This window comes from Wolffia australiana, chromosome 4, assembly GCF_029677425.1.
Source record: "Wolffia australiana isolate 7733 chromosome 4, ASM2967742v1".
Classification (NCBI taxonomy): domain Eukaryota; kingdom Viridiplantae; phylum Streptophyta; class Magnoliopsida; order Alismatales; family Araceae; genus Wolffia; species Wolffia australiana.
The window spans coordinates 9,893,941-9,899,940 of record NC_135838.1 but is presented as its reverse complement, the minus strand read 5'-3'; the positions used below and the strand labels follow the sequence as shown (position 1 = coordinate 9,899,940).

Genomic DNA, 6,000 nt, shown 5'->3' with positions numbered 1-6,000 from the left:
AAAAATAAAGAAGATGAAACACTATATATATAGCCGCGACGGCCTTGGTGGGATACAAGTGGAGGTAGAAAGAGGGCTGTAGTTTTGTAGAATGTTATTCATTTGTACAATCGAAAATAGAACGCATCGTAACCGCGATATGGGTTAAGAGAGAAAACAAAGAAGATGAAACACTATATATAGTGGCGATGGCCTAAGAGGGATACAAGAAGTGGAGATAGAAGGAGGGTTGTAGTCTTGTAGAATGTCGGGCTTTTGCACAATTTAAAAATAGAATGTATCATAGCCGCCATACTGATTAAGAGAGAAACAAAGAAGATGAAACTCTATATATATATAGGCGATAGCCTTAGAGGGATACAAGAAGTGAACGTAGAAAGAGGCTTTTAGTCGTGTAGAATGTCGGGCTTTTGCACAATCCAAGATAGAATGTATCTTAGGCGCAATACGGATTAAGAGAGAAAATAAAGAAGATGAAACACTATATATAGCCGCAATAGCCTAATAGGGATACAAGAAGTGAAGGTAGAAAGAGCGTTCTAGTCTTGTAGAATTTTGGGCTTTTGTACAATTGAAAATGGAATGTAATATATCCGCGATACGGATTAAGAATGAAAACAAAGAAGATGAAACACTATGTATATATAATATCCACGATGGCCTTAGAAGGATACAAGAAGTGGAGATAGAAAGAAGGTTGTTGTCTTGCAGAATGTCGGGTTTTTGTACAGTTGAAAACAGACTGTATCGTCGCCGCGATACGGATTAAGAGAGAAAACAAAGAAGATGTAACACTTTATATATAGCCGCGATGGCCTTCGAGGGATACAAGAAGTGAAGATAGAAAGAGGGTTGTAAAATGTCGACTTCGCCGTGCGCTGCATGCCAGCACTTGCGTCAAAAGTGCGTACCGGAGTGCGTGTTTGCGCCGTTCTTCCCGCCGCAAGAGAAGGAGAGGTTCATCTGCGTACACCGCGTATACGGCGCCAAGAACGTAGCCAAGATCCTGAAGAACATCACCCCTTGCAAACGTAGCTTTGCCGTCGAGTCCCTCTGCTACGAAGCTCAACTGCAACTCCAGGATCCTGTCAACGGCTGTAATGGCATGATGACAACGCTCCAACACCGCCTTGAAGAGATTCAACAGAAGATTGCCACTGTTAAGGCCGAGATTAACGCTGCTATCGGCGCAGGTAACTCCTCCTCTCCTCTCAACATCGCTGCCGACAATCTTCGACCGTTCACGGAAGCAGTCGGATACAATGGCGATTGCTCCACCGCGCTCAACCTGGCTTCGACCTGTCGTCTGAAATGAGCTTCGGTTGATCTAGTCCAAGCGCTTGGACGACTCTCTCAGAACCGGGTTAGGTAGGAGTTGCTGTTTTTCTTAGTAAGTACAGTGGTTTTCACAAAGCACGACGGTCAAGAATTCGTTTCTTGATCCGTGGGAGTGATGAAAATAAATGGACTGATGTTTCTTGAAAAATGATATAGTTACGTTATGTTACACTTTCTCTTCTGAAACACCGCCCAAGTACCTCTCTCTGGCTTGTTCGCTCTCTCTCTTTCTCGCTTTCTTTATTTATATGTATCTCTGTCTATTTATTATTGTATGTCCCTCTATTTTTCTATTTCTCTCTCTAATTTATTTCTTGCTCTTGTTTTTATCTTTATCTCTCTGTGTGTTTCTTTTTCTCTCTAATTTTCTTTAAAACACACGCAAGTTCATGTTTAATAACGGGGCCGTTTTTTTACAATGGCAAAACCATAGTGCCGGGTATGTCCAACCCTGTGGTTGTGCCTGTAGACCAATCCATCTGTGTCCTGGATAAGCCAAAAATAGGAGTCAATTTTACATAACTTTTAATCCCTTGTCATTGATTTTAGCTTATACAATAAAATGTATAAAAGCGTAACTTAAGATGTAAAGTGGTAAGTATATGTGTCGCCCAAGGGAAGCTAGTAAGGAATTCAATTAGTGATCTACATGAATAGCTGGGCCCTAATTAAAGTTAATTCACTCTGTAATGAAGATCAAATCATCCCAATTAAATGAAGAATTTCGAGCGGGGGGTAGAAGGGATGGGAAGAATTTAAGAAGTGAGGAGCTCTAGATTGGCTTCTTTGATCCAACAAAAGGGATCAAAGGGGTCAATTTGAGGGGATAAAAAGAAAATATGATTCAGATTTAGTTTATTTTTGGGGTTTTGGCAATTCAAAATGTATTAACTATTATATCATAAACGGCAATTTAATATCTCCAAGAAATTAAACTTTTTTGTAATTTTTTTATGGTGCACTTGGAATAGCTAGGTAAATCTCACAAACTCTCCTCACAATCCCAATATGGGCTTCTACATTTTGCTCAAGCCTAGCACTCTAGAAGTTCAGACCAAGATTGACAAGAACGATGAAGAAATTAACTAATAAATCATCAAAATTACACTTAAATATCAAATCCAATGAAGAAAAAAGTAACAAACAGGGTCGATCCAAGATGAAGCTCCTGTCCGTATTGCAGTTGTGAAAGAACCACCTCCATAATGGCCTCCTCTCAAAATTTGGCTTTTGTACTTATGTTAAATGGTAACAATTACCATTTTACCCCTTATCAGTTATTTTAATTCATCAATGTAGGCTTGATCTAAATGATCTAACGTATAGATAGAAAGAGGAGTTCAAAATGAGCAAATCCATAAATAATCATTTCAATCGGACTTCAATATCATAAGTTACAAAGAACTGAAAATTGACCAATCATAGCCATTTGATCAATATTCATTTATTTAATTCATTTTTTTCATACACGAAATGACGTGTCAATGGCTGATTGGCAGAGGAATTTCCATTTCATTTGGTGCCTCCTCTCTTGGTGCGCCACGTACCCCCTCCTATAAATAAAAGAAATAAAAAAATCAATTTTACCCATGGTGTTGTGCACGTACTGTGCGTTAGCACTGTTCTCAGCCGGTCATAGGGTGGCATATCATCCTCTGTAGGCGTTCTATGTATGCATCGGACATGTGGTGAACTTACCGCCTAGAGAGAGAATTTCCTGCAATTTTTCAGATAAGTCCCCAAAAACTATTTGTGTTTATGTACCTTTTGCTTTCTCTCTCATCCATTTTTCCTAGAACACTATTAAATAAAATTATGATCAATTCCAGTTAAACTCTGCAACTATTTTAATTGTTTGAAACCATGATCAAGAGTTGTTTTAAGGGTACATCTGCAATAAAAATTTAAGAAAAGCCCATCGGACTTTAGAAATTGCTTGAAGACTCACATTTTCCTTATAAATATATCCTTTTTCTACTTAAAAATTCATTTCTTCCTCTAATAAATTATCAAATAATCCAATGAAACTCCAAGAAAAATCTAGAAATTTCATTAATTCATCCCCACATTAATTAACAGAAAATTAGTTTTTAAACCTGCCATTTTCATTTGAACAGAATTATTCCAAGCTTAAATGAATTCCAGAGAATTCACAAATCAACATAAAATTAGGGAAAAATCATAATTACTTTGAAACATTAATCACATGTAAATATATGACAACTACCATACTTTAAACTCTTTAAATGCATAAAACTAATTTAGGGCGACTACTTATATTAAATACCAAATTTAGGGTGTCATCAATGTGCAGCTACAGTTATTAGGCTCTAATAACTAGATTGAGGAATCTTTAGAGAATCTTGCAAAGCATTAGAGCATTTGTCAAATGCAAAAAATATATTGTAGAATCTTCAATAAATCTAAAGTTTCAGCTGGCACAATAGAAAGTTCAAACAAGATATGTGATGATCCAACAAAGTCTCCAGCTGAAATTTTCATGGCATCATTGTCTGTATCTATCTCCTCTGTACGTCCACAACATGAAATATCTAAAATACCCTCTGTCCATGTAACTATATTTAAGTTACACTTACATTTGAAGAACGAGTAAAGAAAACTAGTTCTAAGATATATCCAGTTTTATTCCTTTCTACTGCTGATTAAAATTAGAAACGCAAGGGAAGTGGTGGCACTCCCCTATAGTTGCAAATTACCTTGGTCCTGGAAGGATAGAAAGGTCTATAGCAAGTCATCTCATTCTTACATCTCTGTCATATTCTCAGCATCCATTCATGTATGCATATACATCAGTACCTATCCATCCTATCTAATTTATATTAACATGATTAACCCCGAGCATGCCACTTTATTTTATTTTTAAAAAATTATACACATAAATTATTACACTTACTTGTATTTTGCATTCTTTTTATCTCACCAGGTTTCTTAATTTTATCAAGTATATCAGCCAATTACCACTTAAATAATCATCATTAGCCAAATAAATCTTCCTTGAGTGAAAACTTTTACTTATCATTAGCTAAATCCTATACTATCTAATATTTACTATTTTGTAAAAAAAATTATTCATTAATGCAAGGACAGGATATGATTAGATATTTTATAATTTATTTATTTGGTTATTTTCTCAGGTTATAAGTTTGGAGATGGCAGTTCCGGATCAAATGCTGTAAAAATAATTTATCACTCTTACATGTTTTATAAGATTATTTGTTATTTTAAATTATTTGTCGCTATTTGGTATATTTTTTGTTTTATCTACGATTTTAATTTACTTATCACTCTTGCATATATTCCATTGTTTAATGTATTCATTAAAAATTAGTGTTATGATTCAAGATACAGTAAAAATATGAATTATCATCTTTAAACAACTATGTTTTCTATGACAAAAAATATCATATCTTTCCCCAGAGGTCGCCCATTATTTCTTCGTGTCTCCCAATAAAGGTTTCTAGATCAAATATCCTCATCATAAGCGCATGAGTAGACGTATTGTGTACTTTTCAAATATTTTATACAGAATGTCAATGTTTATGATATATATTTAGTGATAAGTGATTGTGAATGTGTAATTAATAGTATTACTTTGAGGCATATTGCATTTTCGCATTAAAATGATTCTAATTGCATGTTATCATATTTGAACTGAAATAAAGTTGTCTTTAGTATATTCTTTAATCTTTCCCGATCTTCACTGATTTTCTGGAATTGTTCTTGAAATTAGTGAGTGGACAACTTGAAGAAAAGGGTCCTAAACTGCTCTCAGGAGTTATTGGAAGCTTAAATCTCCAATGCCGTTGAGGTTTATGGTATTTTAACTTGTTTTGGAAGAATAAAGGCATTTTTACAATTTTCAGGTGAGATAGGTGATATAATGAATGTGATTGAGAAGCGAAGGGGCATATATCCAAATATTCCTTAGACCGATGCAAAAATAAAGTTTAAAAAAAGTGGTGGGGTTTTTCTGCAAATTTTATGTAGAGAGAGAATGCCAATAGGATCAAACACCTTAGATTCCTCTAGATTAAAACTTGGATATCGAAAGATCCAACCACCAGTTTCAGCTCGAATGTTGAGAGCTAGTTCTTCATTTCGTCCTCTATATATCCATATGGATGGATCGCCAAGGAGAGCCCCAAACAAAAGAAAATTAAGGAACCCTATGGGTAAAAAGGGAATTCTAAACCCTGTGTATAAGTTCCTAATTTGTTTCTCTCTTTTTCATTCTTGGATGCTTGGCTACTCTCTGGACTGAGAGGAGAGCTCTCCATGGATCAACTTTCATCCTCAAATTTATTTTATTTTTAATTGATTTATTCATTGTTCTTGATTTCTGTGCTTCTAAATCACCTTGGCTAGGGCAAAATGTACTATCCCATGTCCTGAGTCAAGGAGGAAGTTAGCCAATGATCAAATTGTATGATGAGAGGGAGGAATAGCCTAAACATTAGATGGATTATATGTTCTTTAATTTACTCTAAACCACTACATTTTTCACCAACCATTATTGTTTAAAAATTATAATAAAGTACTCTCATTTTATTGCCACATTTTTTATTCCATATCTTCTTTTGAGGATCAGGGTCAATGAAGTGAAAATCTATGATCTCTAGGGGTCTAACCTTAATTGATAAG

At 35.1% G+C, this 6,000-nt stretch overlaps 1 pseudogene; it reads left to right on the top strand.

Moving 5' to 3' along the window:
- Window positions 1-826: 826 nt before the first annotated feature.
- LOC144702638 (LOB domain-containing protein 23 pseudogene) lies at window positions 827-1,501 on the top strand (annotated as a pseudogene).
- The last annotated feature ends 4,499 nt before the right edge of the window (window positions 1,502-6,000 follow it).